At 48.8% G+C, this 15922-nt stretch overlaps 1 long non-coding RNA gene across 1 annotated transcript in view; it reads left to right on the top strand.

The window, feature by feature from the left end:
- LOC147112940 (uncharacterized) overlaps positions 1-13961 on the top strand; it is a 53996-nt gene extending 40035 nt beyond the window's left edge. The window contains exon 2 of the long non-coding RNA XR_015079453.1: positions 13431-13961. This is a non-coding gene — a long non-coding RNA (uncharacterized LOC147112940). The remainder of the gene's footprint in view (positions 1-13430) is intronic.
- The last annotated feature ends 1961 nt before the right edge of the window (positions 13962-15922 follow it).

Genomic DNA, 15922 nt, shown 5'->3' with positions numbered 1-15922 from the left:
AAGAAGGCCATAAAGGCCATGGGTAATGAAGACATAAAACTTCAGCACAAGGTGGATAACTTCTTGTTCGCACACAGGAATGCAACACATATGGTTACAAACCAAACTCCCGCCATGATGTTCTTCAATAGAAGACTAAGATGCCGGCTGGATTTGATCAAGCCCAACATCAGAAGGGACGTGGAGAACCGGCAATTTCAAGGCATGAATGAAAGGCCAACTAGAACCTTCCAGATAGGTCAACAGGTTTTGGCCCGGGACTACCGTACCGAGAAATGGCAGCCTGGAACTATCTGCACACGACTAGGACCGCTGATGTATACCGTGGACATCGGAGAAAGCATAATAAGGCGCCATGCTGACCAAATCATAGAGTCATCCGAAAAGGGACAACCTACACCACAACTCTATACACCTAACGATGAAGTAGAGATACCCATAGTATCTACCTCCGATCCGGTGATACTGGAACCCGATGAACCCGACACTGGCATTCAAGCCGAATCAGCCTTGCCAAAAGAGCCTACTGCACCACCAGAAACTACTACACCACCGAGGCGTTATCCGGACCGAGTCAGGAAGCCTCCAGAGAGACTGACTTATAATTAATTAACTGCAGCAATGTGTAGATTATTTTTCTTATAACATGTAATTAATAATTACTTAAAATATTATGTACTGGTTGGCTAAAAGGGGAGGAATTGTAGTGTATGTGTCTTTAAGAGCCCCATGTGTACTGTAATGCCGGTAATGGCCACTCGGGCTATATAAGCCTGTATATTGTGTTGTATCAGTTAGTTCCCCTCCAGACTTTGTTTAGTAAACACCTGTGAAACCAACTCCTGTCTTCAGTGTCTCTATCAACACACAGACACAAAACTACCGGTACAGGCTAAGTGACCCAGGGACCAGGACACGGTCCGGGGAGACCTGCCTTCCGGTCACAAGCGGAAAGCTAAATGACTACAGCTATTTTTGGTCCGCCTAGTCCGTTAAAGGAAGACTGGACTTCCAAACCTTTTAGGGAGGAAGAATGTCATAAATCGCAACTTCTACAAGAAGTAACTCAGGAAGTACTACTGAACGGCCAGCTGAGGGTGCCGTCCGAGGAGTATAAATACTCGGGTGTGGGCCCAACTTGGCCAGAGACAATCTGGAAACAGGAAGCTAGTGACTACTAACTAGACCTCCATGTTTTGTTACAAGTCGATTAAAGCCTTGCTTTATGTACAACCAAGTGCGTAATGAGTCTTTATTACGTCACCCTTATTTTGGTTCCCTTACCCTTCCCTCTTGTTGGAATGTACCTAGCCTGTTTTTGGAACATCTCCTCCTTAAAGATCACTCATTGTTCCATTACAGTTTTTGGTTCCATTTTACCCTGGCTAGATCCTTTTGCATTCCATTGAAGTTAGCCCTATTCCAGTTTAGAAGTTCCACTCTAGATTGTTCCTTGCTCCTCTCCATTGCTAATCTAAATCTTACGATACGATGATCACTCATACCTAAGTGTTCTCCCACAGACACTTGGTCGACCTGGCCCACCTCATTCCCCACCACCAGACCCAGCAATAAAACATAATAAAACTCACTAAGCACTTGGTTCGAGTATAAAGCAAGGCTTTAATCAACTTGTTTCAAAACATGGAGGTCTAGCTATCTTTCACTAGCTCCTGTTTACACAATGTCCTGGGCAAGCTGGGCCCACGCCCGAGTAGTTATACTCCTTGGACGGCGCCACCAGCTGGCCGTCCAGTGTTATTCATGAGTCTTTCTTCATGGATCATAAGATTCATAACAGTCTCCTTCCTAGTTGGGCCAAGAATATATTGGTCAAAGAAGTTCTCCTGAACACATTTCAGAAATTCCTCCCCCTCCTTTCCCTTTACCCTAGCATTATTCCAATCAATATTTGGGTAATTAAAGTCCCCCAATATCATCACTCTATAGCTCTTGCATATCTCTGTGATTTCCCTGCAAATTTGCTCCTCTACCTCCCTCTCACTATTTGGAGGCCTATAGAATACCCCCAATCGTGTGATCATACTCTTTTGTGGGGGAATCCAAAACTAGGGGCCATACATATAAGATAGTCACTAATAAAGCCAATAGGGAATTTGGGAGAAACCTCTTTACAGAGAGAGTGGTTAGAATATGGAACTCGCTACCACAGGGAGAAATTGAGGCGAATGCATTTAACAGGAAGCTTGATAAACACACGAGGGAGAAATGAATTAAAGGATGTGCAAATAAGGTGAGATGAGGTAAGGTGGGTGGAGGCTCGTGTGGAATATAAACACTGGCACAGAACAATTGGACAAAATATCCTGTTTCTGTGCTGTTAATTCTACGTAATTGTATGTAAGTTTTTCAAGAAATTCCAGGTGAATATCTTCAGTTGTACATTTCATTTTTCTTAGGAAGCCAATGGAAAGGATTGGAAAGGGTGAGTGATGGGCAACCGATCTGCTACCGTCCATTTTGGGAACAGAGTGAGCTGGGGCAGAGTGAGCTGGGAATGGAGTGAGCTGGGGCAGAGTGAGCTGGGAATGGAGTGAGCTGGGAATGGAGTGAGCTGGGGCAGAGTGAGCTGGGAATGGAATGAGCTGGGGCAGAGTGAGCTGGGAATGGAGTGAGCTGGGGCAGAGTGAGCTGGGAATGGAGTGAGCTGGGAATGGAGTGAGCTGGGGCAGAGTGAGCTGGGAATGGAGTGAGCTGGGGCAGAGTGAGCTGGGAATGGAGTGAGCTGGGAATGGAGTGAGCTGGGAATGGAGTGAGCTGGGGCAGAGTGAGCTGGGGCAGAGTGAGCTGGGGCAGAGTGAGCAGGGGCAGAGTGAGCTAGGGCAGAGTGAGCTGGGAATGGAGTGAGCAGGGGCAGAGTGAGCTGGGATCGGAGTGAGCAGGGGCAGAGTGAGCAGGGGCAGAGTGAGCAGGGGCAGAGTGAGCTGGGGCAGAGTGAGCTGGGATCGGAGTGAGTTGGGGCAGAGTGAGCTGGGGCAGAGTGAGCTGAGGCAGAGCGGGCTGGGATCGGAGTGAGCTGGGGCAGAGTGAGCTGGGATCGGAGTGAGCTGAGGCAGAGTGAGCTGGGGCAGAGTGAGCTGGGGCAGAGTGAGCTGAGGCAGATGAGCTGGGGCAGAGTGAGCTGGGAATGGAGTGAGCTGGGGCAGAGTGAGCTGGGAATGGAGTGAGCTGAGGCAGAGTGAGCTGGGGCAGAGTGAGCTGGGAATGGAGTGAGCTAGGGCAGAGTGAGCTGGGGCAGAGTGAGCTGGGAATGGAGTGAGCTGGGGCAGAGTGAGCTGGGAATGGAGTGAGCTGAGGCAGAGTGAGCTGGGGCAGAGTGAGCTGGGGCAGATGAGCTGGGGCAGAGTGAGCTGGGGCAGAGTGAGCAGGGGCAGAGTGAGCAGGGGCAGAGTGAGCAGGGGCCGGAGTGAGCTGGGATCGGAGTGAGCTGGGATCGGAGTGAGCTGGGGCAGAGTGAGCTGGGATCGGAGTGAGCTGGGGCAGAGTGAGCTGGGGCAGAGTGAGCTGGGACAGAGTGAGCTGGGGCAGAGTGAGCTGGGAATGGAGTGAGATGGGAATGGAGTGAGCTGGGGCAGAGTGAGCAGGGGCAGAGTGAGCTGGGGCAGAGTGAGCTGGGAACGGAGTGAGCTGGGGCAGAGTGAGCTGGGAATGGAGTGAGCTGGGGCAGAGTGAGCAGGGGCAGAGTGAGCTGGGAATGGAGTGAGCTGGGAATGGAGTGAGCTGGGGCAGAGTGAGCAGGGGCAGAGTGAGCTGGGGCAGAGTGAGCTGGGAATGGAGTGAGCTGGGATCGGAGTGAGCTGGGAATGGAGTGAGCTGGGGCAGAGTGAGCTGGGGCAGAGTGAGCTGGGAATGGAGTGAGCTGGGGCAGAGTGAGCTGGGGCAGAGTGAGCTGGGAATGGAGTGAGCTGGGGCAGAGTGAGCTGGGAATGGAGTGAGCAGGGGCAGAGTGAGCTGGGAATGGAGTGAGCTGGGGCAGAGTGAGCTGGGAATGGAGTGAGCTGGGGCAGAGTGAGCTGGGGCAGAGTGAGCTGGGGCAAAGTGAGCTGGGAATGGAGTGAGCTGGGAATGGAGTGAGCTGGGGCAGAGTGAGCTGGGGCAGAGTGAGCTGGGATCGGAGTGAGCTGGGATCGGAGTGAGCTGGGAATGGAGTGAGCTGGGGCAGAGTGAGCTGGGAATGGAGTGAGCTGGGAATGGAGTGAACTGGGGCAGAGTGAGCTGGGGCAGAGTGAGCTGAGAATGGAGTGAGCTGGGAATGGAGTGAGCTGGGATCGGAGTGAGCTGGGAATGGTGTGAGCTGGGGCAGAGTGAGCTGGGATCGGAGTGAGCTGGGATCGGAGTGAGCTGGGGCAGAGTGAGCAGGGGCAGAGTGAGCAGGGGCAGAGTGAGCTGGGATCGGAGTGAGCTGGGAACGGAGTGAGCTGGGACAGAGTGAGCTGGGAATGGAGTGAGCTGGGGCAGAGTAAGCTGGTGCTGGAGTGAGCTGGCACAGAGTGAGCTGGGGCAGAGTGAGCTGGGAATGGTGTGAGCTGGGAATGGAGTGAGCTGGGGCAGACTGAGCTGGGGCAGAGTGAGCTGGGGATGGTGTGAGCTGGGAATGGAGTGAGCTGGGGCAGAGTGAGCTGGGAATGGTGTGAGCTGGGAATGGAGTGAGCTGGGGCAGAGTGAGCTGGGGCAGAGTGAGCTGGGGCAGAGTGAGCTGGGATCGGAGTGAGCTGGGAATGGAGTGAGCTGGGACAGAGTGAGCTGGGAATGGTGTGAGCTGGGGCAGAGTGAGCTGGGATCGGAGTGAGCTGGGAACAGAGTGAGCTGGGACAGAGTGAGCTGGGAATGGTGTGAGCTGGGGCAGAGTGAGCAGGGGCAGAGTGAGCTGGGAATGGAGTGAGCTGGGAATGGAGTGAGCTGGGGCAGAGTGAGCTGGGGCAGAGTGAGCTGGGGCAGAGTGAGCTGGGAATGGAGTGAGCTGGGAATGGAGTGAGCTGGGGCAGAGTGAGCTGGGGCAGAGTGAGCTGGGATCAGAGTGAGCTGGGATTGGAGTGAGCTGGGAATGGAGTGAGCTGGGGCAGAGTGAGCTTTGAATGGAGTCAGCTGTGGCAGAGTGAGCTGGGATCGGAGTGAGCTGGGAATGGAGTGAGCTGGGAATGGAGTGAGCTGGGGCAGAGTGAGCTGGGGCAGAGTGAGCTGGGAATGGAGTGAGCGGTGATCGGAGTGAGCTGGGAATGGTGTGAGCTGGGGCAGAGTGAGCTGGGAATGGAGTGAGCTGGGGCAGAGTGAGCTGGGGCAGAGTGAGCTGGGAACGGAGTGAGCTGGGGCAGAGTGAGCTGGGGCGGAGTGAGCTGGGAATGGAGTGTCTCAGGGGCTGGGTAAGGTGTTTTCGAAGAACCATAAGGAAATCAGGGAGGAAATTGCAGAAACTTTGGCATAAATCTTCCAGGAATCATTGAATACTGGAGAGGTGTCTGGGGACTGGAGATAGGCAGATGTTACTTTGATTTTTTTTTTAAAAGGTAGCAATTGTGACTCAGGAAACTAGAGGTCAGTGAGTTTGACATCCATTGTGGGTAAAGTTGTGGAAACATTTATTAAAGTTAAGATCATGGAGTATCTGGATAGAAATAAAATCATAAAAGATAGCCAATATGGGTTCATGAAGGGGAGGTCTTGTCAATCTAACTTACTGGTTTGCTTTGAGGTTGTGACAAAGGAGCTTGATAGGGGTAAGGCAATGGGTGTGATGTACTCAGATTTCAGTAAGGCCTTTGATATAGTTCCTTTGGAAGTGCTGCTACTGAAAATGAAGAAAGCAGGAATCAGTGAAAATATTTTTCAATGGATACGTAATTGGTACCCAGAACTCAGAGGAGATATAGATTGTTGTCAGCCTGGGAGAGTGTTACCTGTGGGGTCCCACAGGGGTCTGTTTTGGGACCTCTTTTGTTTAATATCTTCATAAATGGTCTGGAGCAAGGAGTCACGCACAGTGGCTAAATTTACAGAAGATACAAAGCTAATGAAAGTGGTCGATTCCAAAGCTTCGCACATTCAACTACAAAAAAAAATTAGCTTGGGAATTGGGCAGACAGGTGGTAGAAGAAATTCAATGTAGGGCAATGCAAAGTGCTTCACATGGGGAATAAAAATCCAGGAAGGGACTATTACTTAAATAGAAAGAAAATAATGTTGCATGGACAATGAAAGAGATCTGGAGGGTCCTGATTGACTATAAATTGAAGCTATTGCAAAATCAAACCAGATATTGGGATGTATTAAAAGATCAATATTGAGTTGAAATAGTGAGATAATCCTGCCACCTGTAATCATCTGGTATTATTCTCTGACTATATAATCTGTGTCTATATGCATCTCTCCACTTCACCTGACGAAGGAGCAGTGCTCCGAAAGCTTGTGATTTCAAATAAAACTGTTGGACTATAACCTGGTGTTGTGTGACTTCTTACATTTGTCCACCCCAGTCCAACACCGGCATCTCCACACCATTAGTATTTCTCAATTCTACCCATACAGATTCCACATCATCAGAGCTAATATCCTTCATTACAATTGTGTTAATCCCTTCTTTAACCAGTAATGCTATCCTACCTCCCTTTCCTTTTTGCCTATCTTTCCTGAATATCGAATACCCCTGGATGTTGAGTTCCCAGCATTGGCCATCCTTGAGCCACGTTTCCGTAATCCCAATCAAATCATATTCGTTTACCTCCATTTGCGCAGCCAATTCATCCACCTTATTACGAATGCTCCTCACATTAAGACACAAAGCCTTCAGGCTTGTTTTTTTAATGCTCTTGGACCTATTAGAATTATTATTTACTGTGGCCATGTTTGATTTAAACTGTTGATTTCTCTGACTGCCACTTTTGTTTTTCTCCTTCCTATCTTTTGCTTTTATCCTTGTTTCCCTTTCCTCTGTCTCCCCGCTCAGGTTCCCAACCCCCTGCCATTTTAGTTTAAACCCTCTCCCAGAGCACTAGCAAACACTCCCACTAGGACATCGGTTCCAGCCCTGCCCAGGTGCAGACCGTCCAGTTTGAACTGGCCCCACCTCCCCCAGAACCGGTTCCAATGTCCCAGGAACTTGAATCCCACCCCCTTGCACCATTCCTCTAGCCACGTATTCATCTGAAATATCCTTCTATTTCTCCTCTGACTAGCACGTGGCACTGGTAGCAATCCTGAGATGACTACCTTTGAGGTCCTATTTTTAAATTTACCTCCTAACTCCCTATATTCCGCTTTGAGGACCTCATCCCGCTTTTTACCTATATCATTGGTGCCTATATGCACCACGACAGCTGACTGTTCACCCTCCCCTGCCAAGATGTTCTGCAGCCGTTCTGAGACATCCTTGACCCTTGCACCAGGGAGGCAACACACCATCTTGGAGTCTCGTTTGCGGCCGCAGAAACGCCTATCTATTCCCCTTACAATAGAATCCCCTATTACTATAGCTCTCCCACTCTTTTTCCTCCCGTGCTGTGCAGCAGAGCCACCCCTGGTGCCAGGAAGTTGGCTGCTACTGCTTTCCTCTGATAAGCCATCCCCCCCAACAGCACTCAAAGTGGTGTATCTGTTTGAGAGGGGGTTGTCCGCAGGGGACCCCTGCACTACCTGCCTGCGCCTAGTACTTCGCCTGTTGGTCACCCATTCCCTTTCTTCCTGTGCAACCTGTACCTGCGGTGTGTCCAACTCTGTAAACGTGCTATTCACGATGTCCTGAGCATCGCAAACGCTCCAGTATGCATTCAATCGCAGCTCCAGTGCCGCAATGCGGTCTGTCAGTAGCTGCAGCTGGATACACTTCCTGCACATGTAGTTTTCAGGGACACAGGAAGTGTCCCTGAGTTCCCACATATCGCAGGATGAGTATATCACGTGGCCGGGCTGTCCTGCCATGACTTACCCTTTAATTAATTGAATTTAAATTAAATCAATCAATCCCACTAATTGCACTACAGTTAAATGGTTTACCAACAATCCCCGCTACACCAGAGAGACCTTAGTAACTACAACCCACAGAGTTAAAGTTTAAAAAAGAGAGAAATACTCACCAACAAATCACTTACCTGCTTCCTGGTGATGTCACACTTTGATTACTTTTGACCTCTCTCCCCCGCTGTTGAATTGGTATGCCTCGCCTCGCTGCTCCTTTTAAACCCGCCGCGCTCGCTGTTCCACACACAGGCCCACTCTGGTCGGGCCTCGCCTCGCTGCTCCTTTTAAACCCGCCGCCCTGGCTGGTGTGTACCAAAGGGCTCCGCTAGATCTGTCAAGGAGTCTGAAGCGCATTTTCAGCATCCCTACTGTTTGCTCTATGACGCATCTGGTGGAAATGTGTCTTTCATTATATCTCTCCTGGGCCTCAGTACTTGGCCTCCTCAAGGGTGGCATGAGCCATGTCTTCAGTGGATAGCCCTTGGCTCCAAGCAGCCAGCCAGAAAGCCTATTTGGAGGTGCGAAGAGCTAAGCAAGGGTAGACTGCTGCATGATGAAAGAATCATGGCAGCTACCAGGGAATTTGGTGCACACAAGCATGATGATCTTCCTATGGTTGCTGACCAGCTGCACATTGAGGGAGTGGAAGCCCTTGCGGTTCACAGGCACACCTGGGTGATGATGGGGTGCCCTGACGGCCACATGTGTGCAGTTGATGATGCCCTGCACCTGTGGGAAGCCAGCCAGAGCCGCAAAGCCGAGCGTCCGCTCTGTAACACTGGCGTCGTCAGTGACAAAGTTGATATTATTGCCTGACTTGTCAAACAGGGCATCGGTGACCTGTGTGATGCATCTATGGGTGGCTGACTGGGAAATGCCACAAATGTCTGCTGCAGATCCCTGGAAGGAGCCTGAAGCGAAGAAGTTGAGGGCGCCGGTGACTTTTACAGCCACTGGTAAGGGGTGTCCACCAGGTCCTCTGGGCAGCAGATCTTTATCCAGTAAGCTACAAATGTCTGCGACAACCTGGCGCGATAGCCTGAGCCTCCTTTGGCACTGCTGCTCAGTCATGTTGAGGAAGCTCATTCTCTGCCTGCACACCCTGTGTTGGGTATCGCCTCCGGCGCAGTGCAGCCCTGCGCTGATCCCCTCTGTCCTGTGGAGCATCAGGTTGTTGAGGAGAAAGTTGGTGGTGTTGTTGTTGCTGGTGTGCCTGCTGATGCTGGTGTTGGGGCTCATCCTGGTCCGATTCTGAGGACCAAGGTGAGACAGTATAAACAGCACCCATGCTGATGGAATAGATGGCAGGTCAAGTAGAGATCAGAGAAGCAATCTGTCAATGTTGTGATTGGTAGTAGCAATGGGTGAGAGTAGTTTCTGAATTTGCAGAAAAGACTTGCAAACTCTAGACATCTAAATCTGTGCTGAAAATGCACTCAGCAAGTAAGCAGGTGTCAGGTGGCTGTAGTTATTGTGCTCTCCATGCTCTGCATTAATGACCTCAATCAATGGCCACTGAACATTCACCTCAGCTTAATAGACATGGTTCCCGAGCTGCGTGATTCCCATGGTCATGCAGTGAACTTCAAAGGGGGAGAAATTCGGTATCGCCCCATTTGGGGCGCCATTATTGGCGGTGCGCAAAGTTTAGCGCCTGGCGCTAATTATCGCCTCTGACAGCAAACTTGGCTTTTATCACCCCTGGAGGTAATTGGAGCACTAACTCAGGCGCTACACACCTCTCTTAAGGCGCTAAGGCCGAGGAGCGAGGCGCTATCTCAGAGGGCGGGCGAAGCTCATGTGATGTCAGTCAGCAATGGAACACAGACACACTGGCGCCGGCCAGTTCTTAAAGGGATGGGTTGATCTTGCTCTCCACCCACATCCTGCTCGGCCTGGAGAGACCTCCACATCAAATCTGCTGGAAAGAACAATGGAGAGACCCAGGGAAAGAGCTCAGAGTGCAGCCCCCACAGTCTCTTCTAAATCGATACAAGGAAGGGCAAATCAAAATGAACCTGCAAATTGCTGCTCAGTACCCAAAACTCCTTTACACAGCGTTGAATCTCTCCAGAGGTCTCTCTCTCTCTCTCTCAGAATGCGTGGTGCAAAAATGTCACCAACAAAAAAAGGCAGGAAGTGGTCGCCTTTAAATAGCGCTCCCCCAGTCCCTTTCTGACTGCAAAACGCTCCCCTCAACCTGTCGTTGCTAGTGGTAGGCGGTAAGGCAGGGGGCAGCACTCAATATCCGGTCCGGGGCGCTACCGGGGCGTTGCGCACTCGACTGACGTCACGATCTGCCGGCGCAGGAGATCGTGGCGGTAGTGTTTAGCGCCGCCGCAAAATGTCTAGTTAATTTTGCGAGAGCCCCAGATATCGCCGCACCCGGGCGCTAGTTGTTTTGCGCCCTACTTGGCACCCTCTTAAGGCGCTAACGGGAGGCGCAACCAACTGAATTTTTCCCCCAAAAGGTCTGGTTAAAAACACGATTAAGGGTCTGACAACAAGGTAATAATGATCTAAATTAGGTCGCCCGCCTCTGCTGTATGGGTTGTCGCCACACTGGCAAACGCGCCCGAGTTAAAGGAGAGAGGAGGCAGCATGATGGCGGGTTCCCGACGCACTCCGATTTTTTCCACTTTTACTCCCAACCCGCCTCCAATCCTGCACGCGTGGCAGCATGAAAATTCCGGCGCCTATGGCTCCCAAAGCTTTCCAGCACTGGGGTTTTTCCTCACATCATGTATGGGTCTGTTGTAGACTAATTGATAGAATGTGATTGCTATGATTAGTCAATAACTTCACTGTCGTTGTGCGACTATTGTGTGTCCATGATGTGACCACCAGGATGGTAGAAGGCAAACTAGATTGGACCCTGGTCTTTTTTCATCCAGCAATTCCGATGTATATCCAGTATGAAATGGGCTGCTTGTGGATCAGCAGATGATCCAGGGTTTGCGAAAGACATTTAGCTCTTGTCGAGGGGGGTGGGGGGAATCACTGGTTATAAGGTAAGAGAAAAAGATTAGTGAAGTCAAGCGTAGGTCCCTTACAGTCAGAATCAGGGGAATTTATAATGGGAAACAAGGAAATGGCAGACCAACTAAATACATACTTTGGTTCTGTCTTCACAAAGGAGGACACAAATAACCCCCCAGAGATGCCGGGGAACATAGGGTCTGATGAAAGAGAGGAACTGAAAGAAATCAGTATTTGTAGGAAAATGGTGTTAGGAAAATTGATGGGACTAAAGGCCGATAAATCCCCAGGGCCTGATGGTCTACGTCCCAGGGTACTTAAGGAAGTGGCCCTAGAGATAGTAGATGCATTACTGGTCATCTTCCAGAACTCGATAGACTCTGGAACGGTACCCATGGATTGGAGGGTAGCTAATGTTACCCCACTATTCAAAAAAGGTGGTAGAGAAAAAGCGGGGAATTATAGATCGGTAAGCCTGACATCGGTAGTGGGGAAAATGCTAGAGTCTATTATATTACTATGTAATAGCAGAGCACTTGGAAAGCAGTGACAGGATCGGACAAAGTCAACATGGATTTACAAAAGGTAAATCATGCTTGACTAATCTACTGGAATTTTTTGAGGATGTAACTGGTAAAATAGATAGGGGAGAACCAGTGGATGTGGTGTATTTGGACTTTCAGAAGGCTTTTGATAAGGTCCCACACAAGAGATTAGCGTGCAAAATTAAGGCACATGGGATTGGGGGCAAGGTATTGACTTGGATAGAGAACTGGTTGGCGGACAGAAGGCAAAGAGTTGGAATAAACGGGTTGTTTTCCGAGTGGCAGGCAGTGACTAGTGGGGTACCACAAGGATCGGTCCTAGGACCCCAGCTGTTCACAATATATATTAATGATCTGGACGAGGGAATTGGATGTAATATCTCCAAATTTGCAGACGACACAAAGCTGGGTGGGAGGGTAAGCTGCGAGGAGGATGTCAGGAAACTCCAGTACGATTTGGACAGGTTGGGTGATTGGGCAGAAACATGGCAAATGCACTATAATGTGGATAAATGTGAGGTTATCCACTTTGGTGGCAAAAACAGGAAGGCAGATTATTATTTGAATGGCAATAGATTGGGAGAAGGGGAAGTGCAAAGAGACCTGGGCGTCCTTGTGCACCAGTCGCTGAAGGTAAGCATGCAGGTGCAGCAGGCGGTTAAGAAGGCAAATGGTATGTTGGCCTTCGTAGCAAGAGGGTTCGAGTACAGGAACAAGGATGTCTTGCTACAGTTGTACAGGGCCTTGGTGAGACCGCACCTTGAGTATTGTGTGCAGTTTTGGTCACCTTACCTGAGGAAGGACGTTCTTGCCATGGAGGGAGTGCAGCGAAGGTTCACCAGGCTGATACCTGGGATGGCAGGAATGACGTATGAGGAGCGATTGTGTCGATTGGGCTTATACTCACTGGAGTCTAGAAGATTGAGAGGGGATCTCATCGAAACCTGTAAAATTCTGTCAGGTCTGGACAGACTAGATGCAGGAAGGATGTTTCTGATAGCCGGGGAGTCCAGAACCAGGGGTCATAGTCTAAGGATAAGGGGTAAGCCATTTAGGACTGAAATGAGGAGGAATTTCTTCACCCAGAGAGTGGTGAACCTGTGGAATTCTCTGCCACAGAGGGCGGTGGAGGCTAGTTCATTAAATATATTCAAGAAAGAGTTGGATATATTTCTTGAGGCTAAAGGGATCAAGGGATATGGGGAAAAGGCAGGGACAGGGTACTGAATTTGGATGATCAGCCATGATCTCATTGAATGGCGGGGCAGGCTCGAAGGGCCGAATGGCCTACTCCTGCTCCTATCTTCTATGTTTCTATGTTTCTATGTTTGGAGAAATGTATGCTTTGGTCAGCGAGGTTTATTCCCTTACCTTATATCTGAGTCTGTAACATAGAAAGCAACCAAAGGGGGTTTGCGCTGTTCTTAGCTGAGCAGGTAAACGTGCTTGAAGCACTGAACGGCGAAAGGGTGGTTTGAGGAAATGATTGTGTGGATTGCTATCTTCATCGATTCCTGTAATTTATTTGGAATTTGTGAGCATGTGTGGAAATACAAGCCCGACTTGTTTAAAGTTGCATTGGTTTATCAATGTCATACTGCTTGGCACGGTACCTCAAATATTTTATTCGCCTTTTATAATCGAGTTGTTTTTTTTCTTATGCAGCTTAATGAGTGGTTGCCAGGTAAACGATATATCATTATGTCGCAATGACTTGTTGAGGTGAAATGGGAGGAATCTTTCGTATTTTGATTAGCGATTATAATAATTAGGTGCATAATTTTTTTAATTTAATGTTGCTGTGTGGTTTTATTGATTATAATATTTGCTAAACAAATTCCACTTTAGTGCATTTTTCTAGCTGTTTGAATATATTTGGCTGAAAATCTTCCTTTTGTTGGCACTAATGCAAAGCATCCTTTGTCTCCAAACTAGAACTCTGCTCTGTAAATGGAGGTTGTGAAGTTTCGGAATGAATTAGCGGATCCCGTGGCTTTCTGGACGCTGTCATGGTGGAAAGTCCCCCAAATAGTTGAGGTCAGAATTGGAGGATGAGCAGGAAGATGGCAGCCTCCGCTCCTCAAACCGCAGATACCCTTTTCAAAAAAACAACACACTGACGTTGGCGTCCCCTCGGGCCTATAGACTGCCACCCATGATGGATCCTGATAAATTAGAAGATAAGAAAAGAATAAAAATGTGATGAATATATGAAGCTGAAGTTTCAATCACCATGAATATTAATACTGTGATTGCTGAAGATCTATAACACTGGCCTGTTCCATTAAAAATACAAAGATCTGAGATAAAGAAAATCTACCGACATAGCTGTTCAGAGCATATTTTTTCAAAGTGGGGTGCCTGTCTATCATCAGATTTCTGTATTTTCTATATTTGTTAACTTACTAACATATGATTTGTGTTACCATTGTTGTATATGTGAATAAAATGCTTTCTGCACTGGTAGTAGCTCTGTTTCCCTTGTGGGTAGCTGACAAGGTGTTCCCCACACCAAATAGTTTGAAAACCATATAAGAACGATATGACCAGTAAACCCATAAACCTCACATAGAATATTAATCAAAAGGTGCCAGATGGCCCTTTAACCCATTCACCTTAATGCCTCATCAGAGAACCATCTGGAGATTTAAGGTTCACGCTTATTGTTTATTCGATGCCTAAAATTTAGCTTGTTTGGACTGCCTTACACTAACCAGTCCAAATTATGTTAACAGCTACAAATCAAGTACCCTTTTGGGACCAATGGTATGCTGCTGAGTGAATGATTTAACCTCTTCCTGCCAAATCATCAAAGAAATCAGACAATGAATCATGAAATAGCATTTCTTTATTAAAACTTATGACAACATAATTAGCAGCATTTTAATAGTCAACATTAAAAGTACTTAAGGTAGTTAAGCAAGATGTTATTAATTGATGTAATTAGTAAACCTAAGGTCACAATTGCAGTTCATTAACTCAGCATCGGCTGGGCTCTACTTATTACAAGTTGACATTTTACTCAATGTCCAAGATTAACTTAAAGTCAGCAAGGTTAGTTTACGGTTAGAATACTTGTATAAGTTAACTGCTCTGAATAATGAATCCAGTGGATATGTTAAAAAAGTTAGTCCATTCATCTTATGGCTGAAGAGCTCATAACTTGAGCAACGATTCCTTGAACTTATACAATCGCACCTTCCGAGTAACATTGGCTGTCTCGCCTCCCTCTGGGATTCTTGTGTTTGTTGAAGGGACCAAAATAATCAACCCAAAACTGGACACAACTGTAGCCTAACCAATAATTTATGCAGGCTTATCATTACCTTCTTTGCTTTTGTACTCTATGGGCTTGATTTTGCCAGGCCCGAGGAGGCGAGATTGGAGGCGGGTGAGGTGTTAAAATTGCAAAAAATGGCGGGTGGGCCCGATCCCGCCTCCATCCCGCCTCCGAGCAATTTTCCCACATGCGAGTTTTCTGACCCCGTTTCCATCCCGCCTCCAAGAGGCGGGATAGGCCCTTAAGGCCCTTAACAACCACTTAATTGCCTCTATAATCCCATTTTGAGAGGCCTTTCCAGTTTTAACTCTTTTCCCACGTTCTGCACACCTCCTCAGGAACACGCCAGTGAATCCTGGCAGCTTCACAAGTAGACTGCTTACTAACAGCTGCAGCCCCACCATTATAAAGGAGTTTTCACCAATCATCATTTGCAGGTGGCAGAACTTTGTTATCTCAGGTCTGGGGGAACTTTTAGTAGGCATACTCATTGTTCTTGAAGTTTGGAGCCTGACACCCAACTCCAGTGTGACCTCCTGGGAAACCCCTCTCCCCACCTTGACTGAGCGTTTCCTCAACTGAGGTATATACTGTGGGGGACTACGGTCTCCCGCGTAAAGAACTAGGCAACACAGCAAGCTGCAAGAAATAGGTCTTTACTCCAACTCTCACAATACAGTACTGAATTCGTGAAGCCCGCGAACCTGTGATGACTCACGGACTGGTCACCTGCTGGAACCTGATTGGTTTTCCTTCAATCAGCAGCAGGCAAGTCTGAACGTGCCTTATTCCTCTCAGCTTGCAACTGTCTTGCGGGGGGAGGGGAATACAGCAGTTAAAAGGGGATTATACAGGTTTATCTACATACACACAGTGTTTCCCCAATGTGGCAACGCCACATACGCCCCCCCAGAATCCTCGTTAACTGTAAAAGTCAGTCTCTGCGGAGGTTTGACCAAGCGGCCGTAGCGGCTGTAGTAGCCATCTGGCGTGTGAGGAGGGCTGTCTGGGAGGTCGGCCGGTTGGTTTGTCGGCTGGTCTGCCGGTGGGCTGGCTGGATGGGCTGCCGGCGAAGGTGGGGCGGTGGCCGGAAAGTAAGGTTCTGGCGTGTCTTGGTCCTCTTGTGGGGCCACCGCCAACGCGGGAG

Source organism: Somniosus microcephalus, chromosome 9 (assembly GCF_052327205.1).
Source record: "Somniosus microcephalus isolate GS21.2 chromosome 9, FLI_Smic_1.0, whole genome shotgun sequence".
In the NCBI taxonomy this organism is placed as follows: domain Eukaryota; kingdom Metazoa; phylum Chordata; class Chondrichthyes; order Squaliformes; family Somniosidae; genus Somniosus; species Somniosus microcephalus.
Note: the sequence above shows the minus strand (reverse complement) of the source record. Positions and strands in the feature narration are given on the sequence as shown.